The sequence below is a fragment of the Athene noctua genome, chromosome 24 (genome assembly GCF_965140245.1).
Source record: "Athene noctua chromosome 24, bAthNoc1.hap1.1, whole genome shotgun sequence".
NCBI classification, from domain to species: domain Eukaryota; kingdom Metazoa; phylum Chordata; class Aves; order Strigiformes; family Strigidae; genus Athene; species Athene noctua.
The window spans coordinates 4,962,686-4,975,783 of record NC_134060.1 but is presented as its reverse complement, the minus strand read 5'-3'; the positions used below and the strand labels follow the sequence as shown (position 1 = coordinate 4,975,783).

At 46.7% G+C, this 13,098-nt stretch overlaps 1 protein-coding gene across 3 annotated transcripts in view; it reads right to left on the bottom strand.

Moving 5' to 3' along the window:
* Nucleotides 1–12,835, bottom strand: part of PHACTR4 (phosphatase and actin regulator 4) — a 68,610-nt gene extending 55,775 nt beyond the window's left edge. Inside the window, exons 1-2 of one of the 3 annotated variants that reach the window (XM_074926122.1) lie at nt 12,079–12,130; nt 10,622–10,713 (exon numbers count right to left, since the gene is read on the bottom strand). The gene's annotated coding sequence lies outside the window, so the exon portion shown is untranslated. Of the gene's footprint in view, nt 1–10,621; nt 10,714–12,078; nt 12,131–12,785 lie in introns of those variants that run through there. The other 2 variants (XM_074926119.1, XM_074926121.1) reach the window with 2 other exon arrangements.
* Nucleotides 12,836–13,098: the final 263 nt, after the last annotated feature.

Here is a 13,098-nt window from a genome sequence, read left to right as displayed (position 1 = left end):
AAATTGGACAGATGATGTAATTCCTTTCCAGGCCACAGAGGGTATTTAAGCCAGTTTTGGGGTTTGCCTATAAATGATCTCCTAAATGACTTCATCTGAGGAACACTTCAATTCACAAAGAGGTGTCCACAAAAAACAGTGTTTAGATACACAACGGCAATAAAACAGCTACCCCAGAATACAGCGAGCTGTAAAACGCCCACACACAATCCAGCACAAACCTGCAGCAGCTTTCACTGGGACTTCAGCTAGCAGGTTTACACTTTCACATCCCAACAGCAAGGAAAGAGCACGCAGAAAGCTGCAGGAGCTCTGCCAACTATCAGTCATCTGCTTCATTGTAAATTTATTTGCTGGAACCTGTAACTGCACCTCTCTGCAGCCTCTCCTGTCCCTCCAGATGGGTCAGGGAGCTCCAGGGGAAGGCAGCTCACAGAGCTGTAACTGCTCTGCAGCCGAGACTAGTCAGACCACTCAACCCTAACACTTTCCTACCTCCATCCCAGTTTCAGAAGCCAAAGGGAGTGAAGCGACGGATTTCTTCAACTGCCCTCCCCATCAGTAAGATTTCCTTTCAGTCTTAGATTAGGTCTGGGTATTAACTATCTTGCTGCAGAGACAAGCTCTGAGTACCTTTTACCACAGCACACACTAATGAAGTCTCCATGTCCCATACCTGTATTTGCAGCAAAGAGTGCACCATAAAGAACCAAAACACCCCAGTCTGCCTGGTGCCTTGCAAAAATGTAACACTAGTGCATTTGGGATAAAAAAAGCTTTTTTTTTCCAGGAGAAAAGCATTCCTTGTGAGCCAAAGGAAGGAACAGGCTTCCCACAAAAAATAACAGGCCTGAGTAAAAGCCCCCCAGTAACAAACCACTCTAAACCTGTAGAGTCGAGCGCGGCTCTTCCACGCCTGCAGCATCACAGCTCTTTCGGGTTAGTTTGAACTGAAAACAAATCTGGAGAAACAACTAAACCTGAAAGCTTCCTCAAGGGAGCAGCAATTCAGTGGCAAGCACCAGGCAAGGGCATGCAGGCACAACCACCAAACACGGACCAGAGCAAATGCACTTGAACCCCACGATAGCTCCGCGCAGAGGGCAATGAAAGCTGTAGTTTCACAGGCACTTGGCAGCGCACGGAGCAGCTCTGCCTGCCCTCCTCTCTGCTGGCATCAGGAATCTCATCCAGCAGCTGACCCCAAACAAAACCAGCCTGGTGCAGAAACAGCTGGTTTTAATCCAACTCCGTTCTTCAATTTGTTTGTCACATGGCCCACAAACAGTTGTTTGAGTGTAAGGGAAGGGAGTGAATACACAGGACCTCTTCTTCAGCAGCTATAGCACTTTTAGGGGTTTACACAGCTGCAACCCAAAACAGAGGTCTGACACTGGAGACCAGTCTGCTGTCACAGAGAAAGGGCTAAGATTGAGTTAGGAAGGCATCAAATCAGGCTTCTCATTATCACAAACAGGCTTGAAAAATTTAACCTGAATCATCATTCCTTTTTCTACAGCAAACACCCAAGGAAAGGTGCCATCTATATCTTTCTATGCTGTTGGAGCCACTTAGCTCACCAAGCCATGAGTATTCATGCTAGATACTCTCAGAGCATCTAATATTGTGACAAAACAGGACTGTCTACTCATATTTATAAGATTGAGACCTCTGCTGCAAAACTCTTATTAAAAACTCCTCCGATACACTTCGGAGCAAAAACCTGAAATGCCAACAGATCCCAATGCACCAGGCTCTGCCAGCCCCAGGTTTTGAAATGAGCAGGACCTTGCTGTTCATAACCCAAGGCCAGGCATGACCCGGGAATTCCAGTTCAACCAGTTCCACCCTTTCTGCCCCTCATTCCTCCCATTTTCTGTTTGGAACAACAGATACAAAACCCGACCCCAATCTACCCCGGAATAAACAATTCATTGTAAACCCATGCAATGGAAAGCCACCTGCTCCCCCACACAATTAAAAGCATTTCCAAACTCCAGCTCTCCCTCAGCCAGCGCAGACAGATGGACACAACAGGCACGCACGGCACAGAAAGCCCGCTCCGCTTCCAGAAAAGCCTTTGTACCGCAGCGGTCCGAGACACAAAGCCTAATGGCAGAGTCTGCCTCCACAAGAACTGTTTTGTTAAGGGATCACAACATAAAGCAGCAATCCTCCAGCCCACAAAAACAGCTCAAACTCACAGGCAGGCCAATTAAACTTCCTATCGGCTAAAACACACACACGCTCGGACTTCTGGGGACTGTCTCTCTCGGCTGGCAGATCAGGCCCTGCAATCTAGCTGACATACTACCTGCCCCAGGTGTCCCCACATAGTAACTGTGACTAAATTTAAAGTGCAATGGCTCAGTCACCACCACAGACAGCTACAGATTTTCACTTTCTTGCACACCCTCCTCCCATTCAATACCATGTTACAGGAAGGAAATAACCCCTTTGCAGAGGAAGTGATAGATAGCCCTGAGGGCAGACAATAAAAAGATGAAATGGGAGTCAGATCTGCCTTGCTCAGTCCCACAGGAACTGCCCCCAACAACGTAATCCCTCCAGTCTGCAGGTATTTAGGCTAGACCTGGATTCCCAGCAGGAACAGGGCTGCACTAGGCAAATGGAGCTCCTGGCCACCAGAGACTGGCCATTATTCAAACAGATACTGGCTGCTGCCTTTGCCAAGACACAAAATCGGTGCAAGAGGCCGCTCCCGTAGTGCTCTGCAGCACACACCAAGTACAATAAACACCAGAGACTGAAATCTCCTTCCCTTCTCCCCTGCTTGTGGTCTCTACGCGCTGCTCAGCAGATCAAGCCATCAGCAGTACACTTCCATTTGAAACGCTGGCTCTTGACAGGACTGGATTCCTGGCGTGGCTAATCATTTCCCCAGCAGATCTGAGGCAGATCTGCCACGCCCTGCATCCAGGCACTGCCCTCATCCATCCCCAGCACTGCCCTGGGTGCCACCCTCCCTCTCTGCACCCCAGGGAATAATTTGTGAGTGTGGTGCTGTGCAGCTCACCTTGCCCGAGCACCAACTCTTCCAGCCCCCTCAAGCACTCTGGGAGCTCTATCCACAAGACCCATCCCATCAGCACTGCTCAGAAATGGTTTCTGTTAACTTTTGGCTTTCAACTCAGATTTCTTTGAAGACAAATGTTAATATCCTTTTAAAAAAAGGTTCACTGATCCAAAACCAAAGACTCGTCACTCTTATGAATCACAGAACGTTATTATTTCTCCCGCTCGTCAAAACAGAAATGTCTCACCTTGCAAAACAATTGCTGTGGTTGCCCAGGCTCACAAAAAAATCTATCCCATCTGTTAAAAAGCTGAGTGCACTGAATGAAACTATTTGACAAGCACTCTGATAAAAGACTGCAAACATTTCACCCCACAATGGCTACTTCAAACACAAACAGCAATCGCAAGGCAGCTCAGTATCAGCCAGCAGAAATGCAGCTTTCGAGCAAGTAATTCTTTTTGAAGACAGAGCCTATGGGGAATTTAAGACTCAAGCCTGTAACTGTGAGAAAGCTCCATAAATGCAGGTTTAGAAGATCTCATGTCACAAGTACTACAGTCAGAAAGCAAGGACCAAACTGTTTCTGCCTTCAATGCTGTAACAGAAAAGGCAAATAATCCAGGACCTCAGCCTCACCTGTGTAGAAGGAAAAGCTTCTCTGATCTCCTACTGCAAGAGACAGGCGTGGAAAGGACACCTACAATAACAACACAGGAGCTCACCACCATGGAGGGTGAGACACTAATGTCACTGATGGAGACGAGCCGCATGCTGGCATGTGCCACCCAGCTCCTCCTGCACCACATTCCCAACTGTGTTACCGGCCGTTTTTGAACAGCAGTTTATCCCCAACCTTGGGGACACAGGCAAAAGTCAGCCTGCTGCTGGTGAACCCAGCACACAGTAAGTTAAGCGCAATGATTTTTAACCAGCGTCTCCCTGACAGCCTGTTGGCAATGGACACATTCTCCTTCTGTTTAATGCAGATACAAATCCATTCCCAGCAGACTCCCATTTCAACTGCCCTCGTTTTCAGTGGCAAGTCACATGCCATATCAGAACCAGAATTTTGGACGAGAAAGCTTTATATTTTCTTTCAAAGCGTTCGTGCTCAAAAGGGGTGCAAGGATGAACAAGGACAATCGACGCAGGCAAACAACAGCACAAGGCATCACACTTTCTGGAGAGCTATCACTAACACCAACTTCAGTCGAGGCTTTGTTGAAGCCCCGCTCAGTAGCAGCATGGTCGGCCATCCCAGAAGTGCTGCCCACAGAGGACCCATTCAGCTAACACACCTCTCCAGGATCTGTGTTGTGCTCCAAGTTCAAGAATGCACCATATTTTTACAGGACGCTAGAGCAAGACGACACGTGGCTTTAAATACACAGAGAAACACCATCCACCACATTATCTTGATTATGCAAATCAAAACACTTGCTACTGGCATTAAGAATGAAGGCTCAAATAGCTTCCTACAGCAAAGTCACCTTGGAAATACCTAAGAATTGGAGCTTTCAGTAAGACAGGACTAAACTGCAGCTGTAAAGAGTGTCCCAATAAGTTATGAGACAACAGATAATGTCAAACCCTGAGGGAACAATTTGTGGAGAGCACAAGAGGACTCACCTGCCAGTACATACATACGATCTGGTAGTTCTACTATCTTAAGTGATAATCAAAAGGTAGTAAGCTAAACATCTCGCACCAACATAAGGAATCTCACTATTTCATTTACATAAGGAATCTTACTATTTGCATTTACTTAGCAATGCAGCCACACAGCACGGTACAAACAAACCTCAAGAAATGCTCCTGCCAATTATTAAAAAAGCTGGAGTTGTTTCAGTACTCATTATACGCACCACAAACTCAGAATATCCTTCAACATTGGTCCCTTATAAAAATGACTCTGATCAGCAGAACACATTAATGAATCGGCCACGATATCCACGAAAAAACCTGCAATGAACTGAAAGTGAACTCCACCCTCTTGTTAAAGATTTAACTGCTATAGAAACTATGATTAAATATACAGACCATGAATCAGCTGCCTGAAATGAAGGTACACCTCGGCAACCATGGAAGCACCCAGCACTAGCAGGCAGACTGACACTTCGGACACCAAAAACAACCCCCCAGCATCCCAAAACTGCAGCACCATGCAGACGAGCAGCTTTAAGACACTTCACAGTTCCCATGAACAACCTTTCTTACCTTTGGGGTTGCTCGGTTTAGAGCCTTTCTATTTTTTGGCAGTGCTCAAAGCTGCGTGCACTCATTACAGGAACAGAGCAAACAGCTTCCAAATCCATTTTGACACAACTGGATAAAGCACCTAAAACCAAACCCCAGATGCCTCTGGACCAGATGTGTGTCTCTGCACAGCGTTTCCAATCAAGCTTGCAGAAAAGCTGGAGGAAGATGGCAGGGATTACCAGCAGTTCCCCAGTCTAGGGTCTGAACAAAGTGGATTTAAAAGAGGTTTAATTTTCCCAGAGACTAATGCTCTCAAATCAGAATAAATCCTCCAAAAGAAGAGATTATCCATAAATTTACTAGTTAAAAATGTTAATATATCCAGTGTTTATGCAAGGACTGCTGCTCTCACCATGCGAGAGCATCACCTATACAATTTTATATTAAAGGAGAAACAGATTTCTGCTAGTTTATCCCCCTGCCTCCTTTTCCACACCAAAATGTAGCACAGCAGCTTTATAAATACCACTTTCCAAGACCAGCAGTAATTTACTGAAGAATCAAGGCAAACTTGTTCCTATTACACTAGGAAAGCTCTGAAAAATCCTCCCCTGCAAAGGAACTTCACACAGAAAACAAGATCCACAGGCAGAAAAGCCCAGTGTGAAACCTGGAAAAACATCCCAATAAAGCAAATGCAGAGCTAAAACTTCAAATTATGTGTTCACAAAATACAGAACACGGTGCAAATTAAGAAATTACTTGAACCCTGCTGATTCAACCAGAGCACAACAGCAATACCCATCCGCATCGCTAGACCTACCCAACACATACCTGCTACTCAGACAAATGCTTCCTCCTGTTATTCATATTCTATTTACTAAAGGCCCCATCTACACACTGTACAACACGTAGTATGATGGGACCCAGACCAGTATAACCTGGCTGCTAATTACAGCCCTTAAGGCTGAGATGCATTAATAGATCCCTCTAGCTATGAACACGAGTATGACTATACCCTGACTAAACACATGTAATATTAGAGAGGATAGACAGGAGGATGGAACAGGTACAGGAAAAAGTGACTTGCCTGACATCAAACAACACAGCAGCAACACAGCTGGGAGCTAAATCAGGCCTCCTGTCCAGCCAAGCATCCTTATTTTCCCTGTACTCAGCCTAGCTGATAGGTAGACAGAACCCAGTCATTAGAATATAAATTGAAGGCTTAATTTTGAAGCTAAAAACAGATGAGAAGTAGTACTAATGAATGTAATCACTAGTGTCAAAAGGAGTTTGGAGACCCAGCAGTCTCGCAGCACTCCTTCATTCTTCTTTCCGAGCCTGATGTGTTCACACAGGTTTCTGCATGCCTAATGCTGGTGACCGGACTGCACGCCCCACAAAGTGTTCAAGACACCTCAGCCTGCTTAATAAATGAATCTTGATACATTTCCCAGTTTCTTTCCAGCAGATGCATTCTGTGTGAGCCCACCAACACCCCCCTGACAAGCTGGGTACTTTCCTAATGCTCCCAAAAACCAACTTTGATGGGTGAGGTACAGAAGGAGCCAGCCTGAACTCAGGTCTATCGGCACCAGCGTGAACAGCCCATGCACGAGCAAAGTTTTCCAGCCCAGGAGCTTCTCTCCCTGCAAACCTTATTTCTCTTCATATTCAGAAAAAAAATCCAGTATTTATAAGACAAGTGAAACAGAACCCTAACAACGGCAAAAAACACTTCTTGTAATGTTAGGTGTCAGGTTGAGTTGGCAGGTATGAATTTTCCTCAAGTTTCCCCGCTCTGACAGTGCTGGCCCTCTATTAACTGTCTTCACTTTCTTCTGAACAGGTAACAGAAAAGCCAGATGGCCTAAAGCCATAGCTAATTTCGAAACTGCTGTAAAATAGCACAAGCCAAGAGAGGCTGACAGCACTCATTTGACAATTCCACCCAAAGGCTGATATTACTCTAAAAAGGCACAGCTGAGCCAAGAGAAATCGTGTTTAAACATGCCTGCAATCTCTCTTTTATTCCTGTTGATAATTGTGGGACTGTATGTTAAAAAATGATTTGGAAGTACAAGATCAAAAATTCTATGACCTTGCTCACCTCTGACCCTGATCCACAGCCAGGAGGAACAGGATACAGATCAAGTTAGGAGAAAGATATAAACACTAATTTAACTCTCAGCACAAGGTAAACGAAGCTTCAGTGACCCTACAGGGAAGATGACACTTCTCGCCTGCTACTAATCAAAAAGAAAAAGATTCAAAAAAATGTAAGTGGAAGAGACTTTGCTTCTAATTATTTGTTCTCTCTTTTGGCATCACGTAAACACCCTTTGCAGGGGAACAAACCCAAAGGGACTTAACAGCCCTTTTCCTACTTTTCTCATTTCCCACCTAGCAGTAAATTACACCTGGTTTGCAAAAGACAGACTAGACTTAATATCCCCAACAATAAAAGACCAACCTTGCTGGCACAAATCGGACAGCCTATCACTTATTTCAGTAATTATCTCCTCCTTCTCCATCCCAGCTGATAAAGATAACATGAGCAGCACAAGGTCACTGCATACAGGAGCACAGATCAGTAACTGAAATTCCGTGGGTCCATCCAGATTTCCATTGTCAATATTGCAGCAGAGCAGCTTTAAAAAAAATGCATTTCCACAGAAGTCGAGGATCCTGTTCAGCCAGCAGAGACCGGTCCAAACCCTCTTGACCCTGCTTCTATCCCTGTGTAAACCCACTGAAGCCTCTCCTGCACTAGGATACAAAGGCTTGCTGGTAATAGCAGTACCTGCAAACCTGCTTCCTGCAGATCCTGGCAGCACACCAAACCTGCAAAAACTTCTAGACAGCTCTGGAGCTGACAGTAATCAATAACATACCACCACCAGCACTTTCATGCATCTGCAGGGGAGCTCTTGCCAAGGCAGAAATAATATTGACAGAAATCACACTTCCAGCAGGCACTGCTAGAACAGTCGATTACCCCAGACCTATACCAGCAAATTTAGTCCATGACATAAACATTACTGATTTGACTTTAAGTAGGAGACAAGAATTAGACAAGAGAACACAACCTTCAAAGGCATGTGAGTACGGCAAATGCCAAGTTCCCTTAAAATTGGCTTAGACAGTTACATGCTTTGTTCAAAGCTCAAATTCTCTGAAGGCGACGATCTCTGGCTTTTCCCCCATCCATAAGGGCTTCTGGAAACTTCACCTCCACAAGCACAATCTCTGCAAACCCACTGTGACATGGCTTGTGATCCTAAGCTCCTACCTGAAGGCCATGTCTAGCAATAACCTCTTTTTTTTTTTTTTTTTTTTTGCTAAGACTCCCTCTGCACCAAGGTGTTTATAACACCGGGAGCCCTGAGCACACCCTGGTGCTAAACACTGTGCAGACACCAAACAAGACAGTGCCTCTCAGACTTTGGTCCAAGTTTACAAATCAAGGCTTCTCAGTAGGACCCAGGCCAAATTTTTCTTGCCTGCACCCTTAAAAGCTGTCTTTAGGTGAGAAAAGTAGGCACAGAGATTCACCCCTCCTGCAGACAAGTGTAAAACAATGAAGGAAGCCCAAAAGGGGCTGCCTCCAGTTTAAAATCAATGGTGGGGATTAATGTTGGTTGATTTTAGACCACTAAATCTATAGCAACATATCTCCAATTAAGGGGTTCACTTCTGTGGATTAGTTAACTAAAGGAAAACCCCTGGCTGCTACTACCTGACCTGTCCACAAAGAGGTTCATACTTGTAGCAGAAGCTTTCTGGAGCTGGCAAAGTGAAAAGGTTCAAAACCTCTCGTTTAAGTGCATTAGACTTTTCCAAAGTCCAACGAGCTTTACCAAATCCGTTTCAAAAGGCACACAGCTGGAGTAGACTAGGAGCTTAGTGCAGGACCTAGAGAAGTGCCAGGCTTGCACAAACTGACCTCATCAGTATGCACCTTATTTTGCCCCATGACATTCAGCAGACATGGTTAATTAGTTCGTGATAATGCACTGCCCATCACGACTTCTGAACTTAGCTGTGCAGCTGGTAGGTAAGCAATTCTTAACTGTGTTTTGTAATCAGCATGCCAAAAGCACAAATACAAAAGAATAAAGTTAACAATCTGTTTACCCATTCCCCCCCCCCCCCCTCCATTGCTGCTGCTAGCCAACGGCTTGGGGAGGGAGGAAAATATCTATTTCCAGGATTCAGCAGAGAGAAATCATTTGGACTGCTCTCAATTTTCATATCTTTGCCACCGGTTCTTCATGTTATTTCACACAATTCATTCAGTTATGAGATGAAGCCTGTTCCTTTGACTAACAGCATTAAAAGCCTCTCTCTGGAGATAATTAGTCCTCCCTCCCCCATCTCTTCCTCAGTGCAACGTGGAAAGAGCATACAGTCATCAGTAAACAAAGAAATTCAAACAGTGTGACAACCAGGCTTGTAGCTGGGGAGGAAAGCTGCCTCTCACCTCCATATCTCAGCACAGCTGATAATCAAAAACAAGTCGGCACCACAAGCAACAGAAAGAGCAACACGAGAACAGGGTCTCTAGATAAAGGGCTCCGTCATTTAGAAATCAGGAAAACAGCAATTCCTCATTTGCAAGGAGCATAAATACCAGTGCATAATTAGTCATCGCTAGAGGTTTTGCATGGTCACCTTCCAACCCCGAAAGATTTACCCAAGTCATTTAAAGCTAGCAGATAAGAGCCAGAATCAGGAAATCTGCAGTCTTTTACCTAAGATCCCAAGCCTGTCACTCAGCCATCAGCAAATCACACCAACCTCCACACCTCAGTTCCTTACGAGATACAAAAAGTCCTCCGGGGTAGAGAAAAATTAAGGACAGTCACCATTTGGAAAGCACTTTGAGACCCTCAGCTGAAGAATCACAAAATTCTGTATATCTATATGCCGACTCCTCACCTGGAATCTGCCCTTGGATTTGGGGGCACAGTTTGGAAGGAGTTAAAAACCCCCAGCCAGAGCCAGCCAAGGGTATGACTGCTGGCTGCTGCGCTCACTGCCTGACTAATGCGTGACCCCACTGCGCAGAAAAAACTGGAAATAGTTATCACCGCAGCATTGACAAGTCAGCAAGAGCTACTAATTAAATGATAAAAATAGATCTCTGAAAGGGCTTTTTTTCCCTCAACACAAAGCCGAGGCCTAACACTGCCGCAGTCACACATCCATTAGTTTTCCAGGGCACTCCAAACCCGCCAGCAAAAAAAAAAAAGTTCTCACACTCACAAAAACCCTTCATGCAGCATTTGTATGCAGAAAATTCCCAACTAAACAAAATTCGGGAACCAATTCTGAATGACATGAAGCATCTCTTCACTATGCACACTCCACTCCCACCTTTAATGGAAGCAGGAACAAGATGACATCTTTGCCCCCAACAGCTGTATCAGCTTCCTCGCACTCTCTGTAGCCGAAAGTTCTGGTTTTGCCTGAAAAATGAACATGTTTTGAGGTGACCCTGATGACCCCAAGGATATCTGCAGCTTGCTTCGTGCGTGGCACCACTTAGACCAGTGACAGAAAACTAGTATCAGTGCAGCTTCCATCACTGAGTTTTGCTTTAAGCACCTCCCCCCCCGCCAGACACAGGTTTTGTACCCTTGTAACTGAATATTCATCATCAACTAATAGACCTGCAGGAACTGCAGTGTCAGCGATTTTAATACATATAATGCCCCAACACATGCCAAACACAATGAAATTTGATCAAAATAGAAGCCATTTGTTTAAATACAAGCGATTTGGCTCTCAAAACTGTCATCAAATTAAACTGGAAATCAAATTAACCAGTGATTGAATGAAGTAGAAGGCTGTATAATCACAGATTACTGATCCAGCAGCATGAAAACAAGGATGCAATCACATTCCCCTTGTTTGTGGCAGCCTCTCTGCGCTGCCCCACACTCCCCCAACAGGACTCCCCCTCCCCATCTTCCAGGACTTGAAGATGTTGTGTGCCTCAGACACAGCTCATCCAGCCATTTCTTGGTAGTCCAGAAAGGAAATGTTCCTTAGAAAAACACCCTTTGCGATATTATCCAGTAACAAAGCCACCCCGGTGAAGTACAAGCTGAGACACTTGAAACCACAGTAATTTAGGACAGACCAGCGCTGTCATTTCCAGCACTGTTAGGAAGAACAAGTTTAAACCTACCCTGAACGAGAAGAGGGGTTTGTTACCACCATCCAAGGTATTAACTCTGCGCCAATCAGATTCCCTCAGAAGTGGCCTCATTTGGGCTTTATTTCACCCTTTTTTTGCACGCTCGTTTCAAAAGGAATTTAAACTATGTAAAGGTACAATTTTGGGTCTTGTCTGCTCTTAAAAGTAATTCGGATCCATTTGAACTGTATGTTTGAAGAGCAATAGATATTTACACTGAAATCATAGCAGGCAGGGGAATTCAATTACACTCCCGTGCAACTTCTACGACACTTTTACATCAAGCTAATTCACCTTTTACCCACCAAGAGCAGACCACAGGAAGTTCATCGTTCCCCTTCTGCGAGCAAACCTGATTCTGCTCAGGACTCACTGATGTTCGTATTTTTCGGAGGCGAGCTTCAAGTTTAAAACTCACTCCTATACAATTCAAGGTTTCTTTACACGTTAGAGAAGTGACCACAAACACTCCCCCTTCTCTTTCTAAGCTTGTGGAAGCCCCATTTAAACATCCTAACATTTGAGAAGAGGAGCTTTTTACTTCATTTCAGCCTCGATTAAGCACCTTCTCACATCACTCTGGTTTTTTAGTACCTTCAGCCCCAAAAAGGGGCACTAAGGCCTCACCTACCTTCACCTGGACAAACACAACCCAGTGCAAGGCAAAGAGGTAAATAATTCATCTGCACGCAAACAGAAGGAAAGAACAATTAAACGAGAAAGCACAGCAGGGACGTTTCAAATTTCAGCCAACATTAAGACAAGAGATCAAACAAAGAAATACCAAAGGGGCTGCCTCAGAAAGAAATTACAGAAAGGTGAAAGCGCTCCCACAGAAAGCAACAGGACGGCAACACAGATGAAAAAGCAGGTTTTACTTTTAGTCACAGCCCAAGCACTTCGGAGGACAGCGGTGCCCAGAAACTGGAGCTCCGGCCGGCGCGTCTGGGTTGAAATTGGGTTTATAACACGGGTCTGACCCGTGAGCCGGCTCCCGGCCGCGTCTCCCCCCCCGGCCCCCAGCGAGCCCCCGGCCGCGGGAGGCCCGGCCGGCCCGCCTGTCCCAGCGGGAGGAGCCCCCGCCCCAGGGACCCCCGGGGGTCCCCTGCGGACCAGCCGGGCCGAGCACGGCTCCAAGTGACCCTTCGCCCCCCCTTTCCCCTCGCTGACCCCTCACCCCACACCGGCCCCCCCCAAGCCCCTCTCACCCCCCGCCATCCCTCACAGCCCCTCGCCCACACTCCGCCCCCCCACCCGCAGCCGGCGAGAGGGGCCGGGCCGGGCCGGGCGGGGCCTGGGCACCCCCCGGCGGGCTCCCCCCGGGCCGCCCGCCCTCACCTGCTGCCCGCGGCCGCCGGCTCCTCCGCCGCTCCCGGGCCGGCCCCGCCGGAAGCCTCGGGGGAAGGGGCGCGCGGAGCATGCCGGGAGTTGTAGTCCGCGCCCCTCCCGACACGCCCCCTCGCGACAGGACACGCCCCCCCGGGAGGACACGCCCCCCGTTGGAACGGGGCAGTGGGAGGGAGATGGAGGGGTTGGGGGCCAGGGGGTCCGTGGGAATCTGGGTTGGGGGGTGTTGGGGTGCTGGGAGGGTGTTAGGGGTGAGGATTTGGGGGTGAGGGGGTCTGTGGGAGTTTGGGGGTGTGCTGGGGGG